The following is a 15819-nucleotide window of genomic DNA, read 5'->3' on the forward strand; positions in this document are numbered from 1 at the left end:
ATGTCTTTGAAAAGAACAACGACCGCAACACCACCACCCTCTTGGACAACCTCGCCAACCTCGGACTTAAACAACTGGTCACTTCCCCCACCCACATCGCAGGTCACACACTCGACCCTATCTTCACCTCCAGCAATCATATCGCCTTCAGCCACACTACGGATCTCCTTTGGACTGACCACAGCTGCGTTCACTTCACCTACAACAAGCCGAAACCCATCAACTAAGCATGGGCGGATTTTGCGGATTGGCAATCCGCGAACTTGCGTATTTACGGATTCACAATCCGCGAAGATCCGCGAACTCTAGCGGACTTGCGGATTTTTCCGTTTTTTGTGTTGGCGCGTGTTCGCGCCGATTTTGGGACAAGTTCGCAATTGCGAACTTACTTTTCGGCTTGCAACGGCCGCGACTATGTTGTTTCTACGTCTGGTTTATCATCACAGGTTCACAGCACCCTCTGTTTCACCACTGCCACCCTCTGGGACACCCATGCCACCCTCTAGTACATCCTCACAGGCACCTATTAGGTTTATTTATTACTGTAGATTATGGTGGTTGAAAAAAGCTAGCACACCTGCCCTTCTTCAACTGCCATCAATTAATTTGTGTTTCATTAATGTGTCAGTAATTTTGAAAGTTCCAGTCTGGCTGGCACCTGCTTCCTTCCTTATCTGTAATTTGCTTTTTGTTGCAGTGAAATTTTTTTTTTACAGGACCTTTATGGTGCTATTCTATGAGCCTGCTGTTTGGGTCATAGCAGGGTCATAGAATTGTTGCAAACTCTGGAGGGGCCCATCAGGAAGCACTACCTTGAATGTTACTAATGTTAAGTTTGAACTTTTGCACCTGCTCATTGCTTTCATTTTAGCTAAAATCGTTTTTTTTGCAATTTCGCGCGTTATTTGGGGCGCGAATCCGTGCGAGATCGATTTCGGAAGCCGCGAATACGTGCGAATACAAAATTGTTTTTGTTGCGACGTGTATGTTCGCGTGATCTTGCGCGTGTTCGCGAGGCGCTTCTAGCTATTCGTTTGCCAAGTTACCCTATCGGTCGTACACGGGCGCGGCCATCTTGTTGGCGTGACGTAATTCCGTTTCCGCCCGCTATGTGTAATCTCGCAAAGTGTGCTGCTCGCGAGTACAAGTTCGCGCGTACTCGCAAGGAAAATCTCGCGCGAACTTACCCACGCGGTCGTGAACGGGCGCGGCCATCTTGTTTCTCATTCATTGCTATGGTTCTGGGCATGCTTTCTCTATCCTCTCTCAATCTCTGCCATCCTTTGCTTGTTTGAAGTTTTTTTGATCTAATTTTACTTATTATCTAACCCTCTATTTTTCTAGCTCTATATTTTTGTGTTTTCTGCAGCTTTTAGTTACTTTTAAACTACTTTTTTAAACTCTTTTATTTTCTTCTTCACTATTCTATTTCTTCTTTATCATTTAAGTTTATTTCTGCCCAGACCATGGTAAAGGGAGCCGGGAAGCACCCTGAGAAGGGGAAGGGTCCCGCACCCCGTGCCCGGCTCCCGTGCGGGCGTTTAAGGGGGGAGCAAGTGGTCCCGAGGGAGATCTTTAGCGCGGAGGAAGTGGCGGCACTGATCTTCCATGTCCAGCGCCGCCTCCCCAAGACGATCCTGGGAGGCGGCAAGATCGCGACCGGCTATGGCATCCGGGAGCGCCGCCAGCGGTGGGAGAAGGTGTGCCGGGCCATGTACAAGATCTCTGGGGTCCGGCGCACATATAACCAGGCCACCCACCGCTGGACCGATGTCATGGACCGGGAGCGGGACTTGCTGGACGCGCTCGGCGTAGAGGTCCCCGGGCTTGGTGAGTAGTAGTAGTAGTACATTTACTACTCTGTTTTATCCTGCTCTGTTATTTGCAAATCTTTGTTCTTTACCAAGAGCAATAATGCTGCCGATTACATTGAGGTAAATTATATTTCAAAATCTTCTATGCATTTCATTTTCAGGTGCACTGCTCTCCTTCTCAGTAGCCTTGCTTGCTACTATGCTTCTTTGTTTTGTATGTTGTGTTCAGAAGCATTTCATTGGCCTGAGAAATTATGTATCAGTGTACTGTAAAGAAAAGAACTGCGTAATGCTAGACAGTAAGGGTCATATTTTCAATTACCGGCGCATCCCTGCAAAGTAGCAGGGATGCGGCAGTAATTGTGTGCCATGCCACCACCACCCATTGGCCCAAAACGTCACAGAAGCCTTACGCATCTGTGCCGTAAAGGCAGCGCATTGCTGGAGTTGCGTGCCAACGATGGCGCAGCTCCAGCAATGCTCTGGGGTACCCTATCTCCCCAATGCTGCATCAAGCCGTACGTCGGCTTCAAGCGCGCAGGGTTTGAGTCATGCATCATTGTCATAAAAATGACTGATTGACATCTTGTAGATTTCCCTCAGCCACTTTTAGGATTCGTTCCTGCGCAGGTACGCCCTCCCTTGCGCCGGAACGCCCCCTGATGGCGCAGGGCTTTACAACGTGATGCATCGCCCATATGCCCATATGTGTTTTTTTTTTTAATATATACGCCGCACCAACACCATGGCGAGTCTTTTGTTCTGCCGCTGCGTCAGAAAAGGCACGCAACAATGGAGGAAAATCAGCCGCAACTTCCGCAAGGGACTTATAAATCAGCCCCAACAGACTGAAGTCCAGTGTCCTTCCTTTAGACAGTCACATGGCTATCAGAAGAAATAGTGGCGGTGGTGGCGGGTGGATTGATAGTTTGAGTATTCACTGATCTGCAAGCAGGATGGACTTTGTCTGTCACGTGTTGTGCACTACTGCCTGCAGTGCCAGGCCTAGGCAAACCTCTTTAGTAGTCTGTTTATTGAGTTACATAGGAACTTTCTAAGTCAACGTTCCGCAAATCAGGCAATACGAATAACGTAGTATACCACATGAGATAGATCCCGTGGAATAGTTGTCTATCTATTTGCTATTTTTCCAAAATATGTTGTTATTGTTCTTTTGAAATGTTTGATTTGGTTGAAAAATCTCATCCATGTTTTATGGTTTTTCTTTCTTTCATGTTGTACATCAGCTCCCCCCAAGGGCAAGAGGGCACAGGAGGAGGGTGCTGAGGATGCAGGCCAGGATCGGGCAGGCGAGGGCTCCTTTGCTGGCCCCAGTAAGTTTACATTTTACTAAACAGTACCTATTTTTTCCTAGCGTTCCTCATTCGATTTTTTCTAAATCGTCTTTGATCTTCTTGTAGACTGGATATAAATTCTTATCCTGCCTCGAATATGATGACTCCCTGTGGTATTACTAGACTATTCTTATTAGTCTGTCTGTGTAGCTAACTAAGATTGGACATTTGGCAATTCCATTGGACTCCCATTATATTCAGCAATACCTCTATGCACTGTCTCCTTACTGACTAGATAGTGTGGCAGAGTCATTCAGCTCCCGAAGTCACCGATTATAGATCCCCAATGATCTCTAGATTATCGTACGCAGGACAAGAGAGTAGTACGGAGTCACAGCACAGTCAAGAAGTGTCAGAGGCACTCATGCTTGCAAAAATTCCAAAACCTTTAGCTCATCCACTCTAGTCTAGAGGAACAAAAACCACAGAGTCTATTTAAGTGTAAAAGCTTTATTAAAAGTAAACACATTTATTGAAATCTACTTTGTCATAAAACTATTTAACTGTAAACGGAAAAGTGGTTAGTGCTGACGATTAATTGGACACATTTCTTGTGGTCGAGCCGAACTCTCACCTACTTTGAACTTGATCCTGGTCGTGTTCTTAGGACTCAGGAGTCAAGCTTCTGTCTGTTAGGAGAAAAAGTGGTGCGTGTTAAAAATCAAAAGCAAGCATTCATCAGTTGTGCATAAAAGTGCAGCAAGACAACAGCCTTCCCTGGAAAATGGGACATTTTTACTATGGAGTAGACAGTCACAAATTATTACATTGTATTCTGTTTTTTTAACATTTCTCCTAGACCAAATATTATATAGTAGTGAGTGGTGTATTCTAACTTTCTTAAATGTACTTTGTAGGTGTAACATCTGGTGACGGGGCCAGCGCGGAGGTGGCTGATGTGTTGGACTTGGACTCGGAGGCCTCTGGGGAGGATGCGGCGGTAGAAGAGCTGGTGGCCGTTCCTGTGGGGGATCAAACGGTGGTGGCGGAAACAGGTAAGCTATATATTCCTTACTTATTGAGATTGAAGACTGCATAGTGTGCTTTCTGCACGGGTGTATTACAATTACAAATCAACCAGGTAGTAGCCTCCTCGAAATGTACTTCGACTTAGCTGTGAAGTTTTTGGTGAGAAGAATCCCAATAAGTTCTTAGACGAACGTGATGGATGGGATGAACGAAAAGCGAAAGAAGGGTGTAAGTAAGTGGGACGCGAACTTGTATGATGGCTGGCAAAGAAGAACGATATGTGTTTGCTTGGACCCAGAGGTGGCTGGGAAGGAAAGAATATGGTATGGTGCATGGCTGGGTCAATGATGAAGCAAGGATGGGTGGAAGGACAGCAGCCTGGGTGGGTGAAACAGAAACTGTATGTGTGCGTATACTTTGAATGAATGGATGCCTGGAGCATGGTATTCTCTGACTCTTACATAGCAAATGTGTATCTAGAGAGAGTAGATGGTCGCCAGGTGAAGTAAGTGTTACCTTGAAGAGCATGTACCACCGCACCCGCACGTCCGTCCCAGTGCAGGGAAGGCAAGGAAAAGAAATTGTAAATGTGTCCAATACTACCATGAATAGTAGCAGTACTTTGTATTGCGTTTGCATTCACAGCATATATCTGGTTATTACGGTGGACACTCCGTACCTCTCTTAATAACTTTAGTTTACTTGTAGTACGTCATTCATGTGTGGGTGTATCACTGTGTTCACTCAATATTAAGCAAAGCACCTAAAGTCATCTCATCTGTCATTAAATACGTCCCATGTGAAGTGATAGATAATCAAATTAGTTAGCTTCTTCAGTTTCCTTTTCTAGTACTCATTTGCACTGTAGGGTGAAAGGTAAATTAATTAAGCAGTAGCCCTTGTAACAGAGTATTCTCAGTGCCACCCGTAATAGAAAAGTAATAGCTTCACCACCTGCATGTACTGGACCGGTACAGTAACGCAAGTCTGTCTCCATCATCATGGTGTGCAACTTTTTTTCTCGGGTGCAACTTCACTGTGCTGTGTCCATGTCATTCTGCCGGCTTGCATAAGATAACGTACCCATTTCCCTAAACAAGAGAGAAGAAGAAGAATAAGACTGGTGTACTGTCATAGTCGACTGTAATGGAAGTCCATAGTGGTCGTAGAATTAGTTCATTAAACTACCACTACTGTTAGAGCAAGGATGCAGAAGTGGGAGGGTTACATAGATACTGTCCTCAATAGTTATGTACTGTGCTTTCAATTTGCTACTTGTACTCTGTGACCCAACTTTCGGCTCAATCACTTTGTGTTATTAATAAGGAGCATTGGTTACAGACTATGTCTTTCTTTCTTCATATAGTTGCTCCTTCCAAATCAACAACAAGGAGGGAGCAGGCTAGATTGGCCCGGCAACGGAGGCTGGAGGCCACAGTCGCCGAGTATCGGCGGCTGGTGGCCCTGGAGGAGGAGGAGGACACGCATTCGAGCGGGGCAACATCTTCGACTGCATCCTCCTCCGTGACTAAACCAGCGGGACCGAGCCGGGCTAAGAAAGCCGACCGCCACCGCCAAGCACCCGAAACACCAGCTGCCCCCCACAGGAGCTGCAAGGAACGCCAACACCGCCTACGAGTCCGCATGTCCAACCTGGAGCAGGAGGTCCTGAGGTATAAGACCTTGGTTAAGGGCCTCCGCTCCGAGCTTGCCACCCTCCGCAAGGAGTATGATGCCCATGCCGCATCATGCACCAGCACCAGCACCCTCCAGTAGTGGAGTGTCCCTTGCCCTTTTTTTATAGACTTTTGGGGGGTGGGATTTGGGAGTTGGGATCGTTTTGGGACGTTTCAGAGACAATCGTTGGGGTTAGGGTGGGTGAGGGAGATTATTTTGTTAGGGATAAATAAATATATTTTTCAACTACTTTATCTGACCATACCTGTTTTTTACTGCTTTTCAGTCTGGTGGGTGGGGGGCGGGGGTGTAACAGTAACTTTGTTTTCCTGAACAGTCGTAGGACTTTAGTAGTACAACCGTCAAACTCTTGTCTACTCCGAAATAATACTCCATTATACTACCTCCCACCAAACGCTTATCTTACCTGTAATTTGTGTTAGAAATTAGGGCTAGGCCCAGGGCTGGCTCCAGGTGAAATGGGGATTAACGTTGTCATTCCTGGGCGGGTGACATTTCCTCATTGCGGTGTTACTAGTGGTGTGACACAGTGGCAGTTGCATGCCTATGGAAAAAAAGAAAACGAAACCTTGTTTGTACTCCTTACTGTAGCATTACAACGGTTACGGTACGATCGAGAAAATAGCAGGTGACAGTACACTAGAACAGTGCCATAATGTAGCCTAACAAATGGTAAAGTATTGCAAGTATAACTAGTACTTGCGTTGAATTTATTTGACATTGGCTACTACTACTAGAAGATATAGTACTGAAGCTGAGTAAGTCTAGAAGATATCCTCGTATTCCTTCACCAGCCTGTTGCTGCTATCACCTTATCCTCCCCAGCAAGTGTGTGGAATTATTGATGTCATTTTAGTCAGACATCAAGCAAAACAACACAGCCCGGGGGAAGAGGGTTAGGGTTTGTAAAATGGATGGGAATGGGGGTTTCTTTTTGGGTAGGTTTTGTTGAGAGAAGAAAAAAAAAGCAGAGCATGGACAAACAATAATTGAAGATACAGAGTTTACAGACAATCTTTGGTTACAAAGTAAAGGTAAGCACATGCAGTCACACTCATAGAATAAAAGACAACAATGGATACTGTATCTGTATTGCGTATGTTGTTGGAGTTGTCCTGTTGAAATTGGTAAGTAAGTTGCATGCAGCAAACAATTCCTCTTATTGGCGGCACTCCTCCATTCCAGCTGACGCTTCGTCCATCAATGTGGTGGTGACCACTGACAGAAGAGACACCCTGTCCACTGCCTGCCTGGCGGATGTTGACTGAAACCCGGCCTGTAATTATTGAACGGAAAACAGGAAGTGCTATTACAATACCACTGATAAATAAATAAAAGGTATGTACGCTGTGTGGTTCAAAAAGTCACACTTTGATTTCCCTAATAGACAGTACAATATTTTTGAAATTGCGTGCTCTGTCTGAGTCACCTTTTTAAGGATCAATAAGTATGGCCAAAATATTATAGCGGATCTTTCCCCTCAAGGTGGCTGTACTACTGTGTTTTAGAACAAAATTTGACCTTCCCAGCAATGCTCCCACCAAGACCCTTACTAAAGCCAGTCGCAAAAATGTAGAAGAACCCAATCATATCTCCAAAAACGATGCCTAGCAGAAAAATGGTTACAAAACGTACTTTGAAAGTAACAGTAGACCCAAATACAGACCGTGGATTGTATTCAAACCACTTGCCTGCAAGCAAAAGTATCCATAGCCAGCATCGCTCCAACAGTGCTCTACAACAACAGAACCGCGTTGCAATAGAACCCCCCTAAACACATGCAATCCTGCTGCTAGGGCTAACCCTAACGAACCCTAACTTACAAAGTGCCAAAACTGGTGTTTCCTTATGGATTTTGTCCAACTAACTTCTAGCCGGTATTAGACCTTCCCAGGAATGCCCCAGGCAAGACCCGCCAACCCACCCGCAAAAAAACACCCGACACAACACCACCAAACAGCGAAAAAGCTAAATCTCATACTTACAATGTCTCTCGGCCTTCGGTCCAAACGCGGCGCTGTGCAGCTAGGTCGTCATCATCATCATCAATCATCATAACTCCTGTTTTCCACCACGGATTTCCTGAAAAGCAAATGCAATCAAGATTAGACTGTCGCAGCAGTGCTTCGACAGAGACCCCGGCCGCAACCCACCCACGAACAGCAGGAAGCCCCCCAAAACGCTACATTGAGCAAGATGTCTGAAGAAATGGCAAAAAAAAGGCTGTTCCTTATGGATTTTGTCCAAAACACTTGTATCCGGTATTAGACCTTCCCAGGAATGCCCCAGGCAAGACCCGCCGGCGCCAACCCACCCGCAAAAAAACACGCGACACAACACCACCAAACAGCGAAAAAGCTAAATCTCATACTTACAATGTCTCTCGGCCTTCGGTCCAAACGCGGCGCTGTGCAGCTAGGTCGTCATCATCATCAATCATCATAACTCCTGTTTTCCACCACGGATTTCCTGAAAAGCAAATGCAATCAAGATTAGACTGTCGCAGCAGTGCTTCGACAGAGACCCCGGCCGCAACCCACCCACGAACAGCAGGAAGCCCCCCAAAACGCTACATTGAGCAAGATGTCTGAAGAAATGGCAAAAAAAAGGCTGTTCCTTATGGATTTTGTCCAAAACACTTGTATCCGGTATTAGACCTTCCCAGGAATGCCCCAGGCAAGACCCGCCGGCGCCAACCCACCCGCAAAAAAACACCCGACAACACCCCCAAACAGCGAAAAAGCTAAATCTCATACTTACAATATCTCTCGGCCTTCGGTCCAAAGTAACGCGCTGTGCAGCTAGGTCATCATCAATCATCATAACTCCTGTTTTCCACCACGGATTTCCTGAAAAGCAAATGCAATCAAGATTAGACTGTCGCAGCAGTGCTTCGACAGACACCAAAAATTACACACAAACCCCCGGAACCCCGCCAAAGAGCACCTCAAAGGCAAGCAAGTCAGCAAAAACGGCAAGAAATTTCCACCTCATATTTGGTCCAAAACACTTTTGTCCATTATTAGAGCTTCACAGCAATGGGCCCAAAACCGTCAACTCACCCGCAAAGAAGTACAACACCCCCACAAGTGCTGAGTCTTTCTTCATTGTGCGTAATCCAGCACTCTGCTTGGAGGGAAATCGCAGTCTGGAGGAGGAGGATAGAGGAGCATGTTCTTCAGAACTTGTGAACCTGAGGAATGTAGACTGCGGCACCTTCAAATCAATAAGCAAACAAGTGAAGACAGTTCTGATGATGGTCTTGTTTTTGGGATTAGGTGATTAAAGTTTGAATTAAATTAACTGTGCAAAACAAAGAAAGAGAGACACAAAGCACACAGGAATAAAAGTGAATAAGGACGAAAAAGAAAGTTCTTGATTGATTGTCTCATTTTCAGGGCTCGGTGTCAGGGAATAAGAACAAGATTTCGTCATCATACTCTGCGAATTCAGGCTGGATGAGGTCAGTGGCACCGAACAGAGAAAAAATCCCCTCATCTACGTTGCTGTCCTCATCGTCTTCATGTGGCGTGCTTTCTCGCACTTTGTAATCTGGTGGTATGAGGTGCTGATTCATCTTGATCATTGTCAGCCGCTCCACATTTTTGGGCGATAGGCGGCTCCGTTTGGCAGTTACAATGCCACCAGCAGCACTGAAAACACGTTCAGAAGACACACTTGCGAGTGGGCAAGACAAATAGTTTATAGCCAGGTTGTAGAGCTGTGGCCACAATTGTTTTTTGCCATGCCAATACTGCAATGGCTCCTCATTAAGAAAGACCACTGTTGAGTCATTCAGATAGTCCTGCACCATCGACTCAAGGTCATCAACTGTTCCTCCACTTTGCTTACTTTTTGCTGTGCCTGTGACATTTTTTAGAGAACCATACCCCATCAAACTTAGCCAATCCTCCTCCCCAGCCACTGTTAGTGTTGTCATTGTGTGTGGTGCAGATGATCCAGTTGCCGGTGTCTTTAACGGCTGAGAGGTCACTTGTGCCCCAGCCACAGGTGCAGAAGTGGATTCTTGTGACTGCGGATGGCCTGCTGATGCTGATGCTGATGTACTGGCTTCTCCTTCAATAACCTGCCGTTCTTTTTCAAACCTCTTGGCTGACCAGGCTAACCAATGTTTGTACTTTTGAACATCTGCATCAGCGAAAGGAAAGAATGCGTTGTCTGCCAGCGCCTTTTTGTAGCGTGGATCCAGAATAGTAGCACAAATGTAATGCTGATCTGAGTTGATGTTTTTAAGACGTTCATCACCACGTAGGCGATGTAATAATTTCTCAGACAAAATGAAATGGTTTTTTTTTTTTTCATCTTTTTCAAACTCAGAAGAAACCGCCATCAGTTGGTGCTCCAGTATGCACAACAATGGGATAGCTTTTCCCAAATTACAGTCCTCCTGGCTGACTGCACGCGTGAAGAACTCAAAAGGACGAAGCATGTCTGTCAGGCTTTTAACTATGGCCCATTGCGCCTTACTCATCCGCAGGTCCTCCTTCTGAGATGTAGCCTCTGTCAAGAAATAGTGATCGAGTACCGTATACTGCTCATGCAGACGCTCAAGCATGTAGAAGGTTGAGTTCCAACGTGTTGCCACCTCCTGGATGAGTGCTTTCACTGGCATTCCACGTTGAAGTAGCAGTCTCCGCAGATGCTTCCGGGCCTTAAAAGAATGGCTGAAATGGTTGCACATTTTGCGGCAGGTGGCCATTACCTCGAACGCTGGACTCTCTTTATCACTCAAGAATTTTTGAACTACCAGGTTGATACAGTGCGCCAAACACGGCACTCTAACATGGTGACCCTGTGACATGGCCTTAACTACATTGGCGCCATTATCCGTGGAAACATAACCAATCTTGCGTTTTAGGGGGGATAGCATTGACAACACCTTTTTGTCAAACTCTTCCAAAAGGTTTTCTGCTGTGTGACTTTTCTCCAAGGCAAACATGGCTAGTGTTGCATGTTTCCGAGCAGCTTTGAAAACTTGGTCCGGGTCAACACCTGCGTTTAGCTTTGCTATAACACCTGAAAAAGAGACCCAGTGTGCAGTGATGCACATGTATTCATCGCCTGGGCCACTGGTCCACATGTCTGTTGTCAGATGTATTGTGTGAACAGCACTCTTCTGCAAAGCTGCCCCAATCGCCTGCAGCACATCTTCATGTAGTGCTGGAACCGCAACTCTGGCAAAATAGAACCGGCTCGGAACCTTCCATTTAGGGCAGAGCGTTGCAACTAATTCAAGAAAACCTACCGCTTCTACAAAAGAAAAAGGTAGAAGGTCCACAGCTAGCATTTTAGCCAGCTTAGTGTTATACAGACGCGTCAGTGGGTGGTTGCGTTCATATGGCACGTCTGAAGTAAGCATTGTTCTAATGTTGGCCTGGACCAAGCATTTACGGGCTGATAATGACTTCGTTGACCCAATTTTGCTCGCTGGTGAACTTTTGTGCGTTGGTGTCTCACTCGCTCCAACACTCTTAGTGTGCCTCACATTGGGTGTGCTGCTGAGAGGGGTACTGGGTGTAAGGGAAGTGTTTGACACGTCTTCTTCCTGCTCGTCAACATCAGATGAAACATCAACGTTTCCTTGATTTTGGCCTTTCTTGATCGCAGCTAGGTGCGCAAACCATTGGACACCGTGCTTTCTGTCAAGATGACCACTCTGGCCGCCGGTACCATAGTTGCTACCTGGCTTACCACGACTAACTGCAAGCTTACAAAGGGTACAAATGGCAAACCTTGGATTTTTGGGACAAACAGTAAAGAAGTCCCAAACTGGGGACTTGAAGTGTCTGTGGGACCTGGAGGAGGCGGCGATACTGGTGGTGGTGGTGGTCATGAAGCTAATGCCAGATGAAGTGGAGGATCTGGATTGGCCAACTTTTGTACGTTTTCCACTTTCACCGCCACTAATTAAGGTCGAGGTTGACGCAGGTCTCTTCTTGCCAGAAAGAAATATGGAAGCGGGACGAGTTGGTGTACTACTTAACTCCAATGATTGTGGTGTTTCCACTGCCTCCTCATCGACAACATCATCATCATCATCATCACGCGCAGCAGCTCTTCGGGCTAGGGTCAAAATGTCTGTTTGCTGCATGCCCGCTGGGGCTGCAGTGACCTTTATGATGACTGGGTCGTCGTTGGCAGAGTCTTCATCAGCAGCAGTATCCGCCACTTCTTGTTGAGCCTCATCACACTCCATAAGTCTGAGACTTTGGACGAGCTTCCTTTTACGCTTAAGTACCTTTGTTGGATCATGGTGTGCCTCACTCTCAGACGGCTGTGGTGCTGGTTCCCAAGTTTGATCCGTATCATCAGAAGGAGGTGTGCTTGAAGAGGATGTAGACACCACCCTTGATCTCTTCCTTGCTAGGGTTGTGGAAGACAATGAAGGATCATCAGGAGGAGTGGCTTCCTCAAATGATACCTCGCCTTGATTGTCGATTTCCTGATGTGCCCCTACTTCGGGAGGAACAACTATTGTGGGCACTTGTTGTGACCCTCCATGCACCTCTGCATGCGCATCTCCTTGCGCTGCCTCTCCTTCCACATGTACTTGGGCTTGTACTTGCACATGTGATTGTTGTTGCCGCTGTGGTTGCTCAACACTCGTCAGATGAGCTACAACAACCTGTGTTGATTGAGGGACATTGCTGCTGCTTTCTTGCGATGAGCCAACATCACTGGTCGATGGTGATTGAAGAAGTATACTGGCTGCCTCTGCAGCACTCAAGGGCTTGGACTTAAGTTGGCGTGGTGGTGGTGGTGGCACTGAGCCCAATGGAGCGGGGGTGCTGCTGCCAGCTTGGTCCCCAGCAGATCCCGCTGCAGCTGCTGCAGGCATACTTTTTTTTTTACTCACAAAAAAAGGGGCGGGCGGCACACCAGTGTCCTTGGTAACTTGCTTCTTCTGCTCCTTACTGGCACCTTTCTTGCTAGAGGAGCTACGGGTTACTTTTTTTGGGGCCATCTTCTTCAGAGCAGGTCAGCAGGCAGCAGTTGCACGAGTTGCAGAGGGTTCTGTGTCCAGACGTGACGTCGCGTGACGTTATGCTGCACACACCGCTGCAGGACTTCTTCCTGGCACTGGTGGTTCTATTGAGTCTTCTTGTGCACCTAAAAGCAATGGAAGACAGAGGAACATCAGTTCAGTTATACACCCCAAAAAATCGACAAAACACAGAAAAATGAGCACAATCCCATGCCATCCATGATGTTTACATTGAAGACACCCCACAGAAAGACTAGGGACATGCAAGTATGCAACACTCACTACCCCTGGGCATAAGGGATGAAAAGTAGGCAAAATAAGTGCAGGCCTCAGACACTGCCTCTCCTCAAAATGGCCCCCTTACACCCCAAGCACATGTTGCCTGTACCAGCCAGCACTCAAGATGGCCACCACCACCACCCACATGGCCAGTCCACATCAACAGTACACCCCCAAAAAACAGAAAAACAGCCAGAAATCACCACAATCCAATGCCATCCATGATGTTTACATCAAAGAGAGTGAGACAACACCACAGGCACACTCAGTCCATGCACCACCACCACCCCTGGGCAAGCAAAAGGCCACACCAGCAGCCCCCCAAAAACGACAAAAAACAATAAAATAAGCACAATCCCAGCCCATCCATGGCCTCAATTATGTTTAAATTCAAGAAGACACCCCACAGAAAGACTAGGCCCATGCAACACTCACCACCCCTGGGCAAAGGGCCACACCAGCAGGCCCAAAAAAACGACAAAAAACAATAACATCTGCACAATCCCAGCCCATCCATGGCCTCAATGGTGTTTAAATTCAAGAAGACACCCCACAGAAAGACTAGGCCCATGCAACACTCACCGCCCCTGGGCAAAGGGCCACACCAGCAGGCCCAAAAAAACGACAAAAACCAATAAAATCTGCACATTCCCAGTCCATCCATGACCTCAATGGTGTTTAAATTCAAGAAGACACCCCTCAGAAACACTAGGCCCATGCAACACTCACTACCCCTGGGCATAAGGGATGAAAAGTAGGCAAAATAAGTGCAGGCCTCAGACACTGCCTCTCCTCAAAATGGCCCCCTTACACCCCAAGCACATGTTGCCTGTACCAGCCAGCACTCAAGATGGCCACCACCACCACCCACATGGCCAGTCCACATCAACAGTACACCCCCAAAAACCAGAAAAACTGCCAGAAATCACCACAATCCAATGCCATCCATGATGTTTACATCAAAAAGAGTGAGACAACACCACAGGCACACTCAGTCCATGCACCACCACCACCCCTGGGCAAGCAAAAGGCCACACCACCAGCCCCCCAAAAACGACAAAAAACAATAAAATAAGCACAATCCCAGCCCATCCATGGCCTCAATTATGTTTAAATTCAAGAAGACACCCCACAGAAAGACTAGGCCCATGCAACACTCACCACCCCTGGGCAAAGGGCCACACCAGCAGGCCCAAAAAAACGACAAAAAACAATAAAATCTGCACAATCCCAGCCCATCCATGTCCTCAATGGTGTTTAAATTCAAGAAGACACCCCACAGAAAGACTAGGCCCATGCAACACTCACCACCCCTGGGCAAAGGGCCACACCAGCAGGCCCAAAAAAACGACAAAAAACAATAAAATCTGCACAATCCCAGCCCATCCATGGCCTCAATGGTGTTTAAATTCAAGAAGACACCCCACAGAAAGACTAGGCCCATGCAACACTCACCACCCCTGGGCAAAGGGCCACACCAGCAGGCCCAAAAAAACGACAAAAAACAATAAAATCTGCACAATCCCAGCCCATCCATGGCCTCAATGGTGTTTAAATTCAAGAAGACACCCCTCAGAAACACTAGGCCCATGCAACACTCACTACCCCTGGGCATAAGGGATGAAAAGTAGGCAAAATAAGTGCAGGCCTCAGACACTGCCTCTCCTCAAAATGGCCCCCTTACACCCCAAGCACATGTTGCCTGTACCAGCCAGCACTCAAGATGGCCACCACCACCACCCACATGGCCAGTCCACATCAACAGTACACCCCCAAAAAACAGAAAAACAGCCAGAAATCACCACAATCCAATGCCATCCATGATGTTTACATCAAAGAGAGTGAGACAACACCACAGGCACACTCAGTCCATGCACCACCACCACCCCTGGGCAAGCAAAAGGCCACACCAGCAGCCCCCCAAAAACGACAAAAAACAATAAAATAAGCACAATCCCAGCCCATCCATGGCCTCAATTATGTTTAAATTCAAGAAGACACCCCACAGAAAGACTAGGCCCATGCAACACTCACCACCCCTGGGCAAAGGGCCACACCAGCAGGCCCAAAAAAACGACAAAAAACAATAAAATCTGCACAATCCCAGCCCATCCATGGCCTCAATGGTGTTTAAATTCAAGAAGACACCCCACAGAAAGACTAGGCCCATGCAACACTCACCACCCCTGGGCAAAGGGCCACACCAGCAGGCCCAAAAAAACGACAAAAAACAATAAAATCTGCACAATCCCAGCCCATCCATGGCCTCAATGGTGTTTAAATTCAAGAAGACACCCCTCAGAAACACTAGGCCCATGCAACACTCACTACCCCTGGGCATAAGGGATGAAAAGTAGGCAAAATAAGTGCAGGCCTCAGACACTGCCTCTCCTCAAAATGGCCCCCTTACACCCCAAGCACATGTTGCCTGTACCAGCCAGCACTCAAGATGGCCACCACCACCACCCACATGGCCAGACCACATCAACAGTACACCCCCAAAAAACAGAAAAACAGCCAGAAATCACCACAATCCAATGCCATCCATGATGTTTACATCAAAGAGAGTGAGACAACACCACAGGCACACTCAGTCCATGCACCACCACCACCCCTGGGCAAGCAAAAGGCCACACCAGCAGCCCCCCAAAAACGACAAAAAACAATAAAATAAGCACAATCCCAGCCCATCCATGGC

The sequence above is a fragment of the Lissotriton helveticus genome, chromosome 9 (assembly GCF_964261635.1).
Source record: "Lissotriton helveticus chromosome 9, aLisHel1.1, whole genome shotgun sequence".
Taxonomy (NCBI): Eukaryota; Metazoa; Chordata; class Amphibia; order Caudata; family Salamandridae; genus Lissotriton; species Lissotriton helveticus.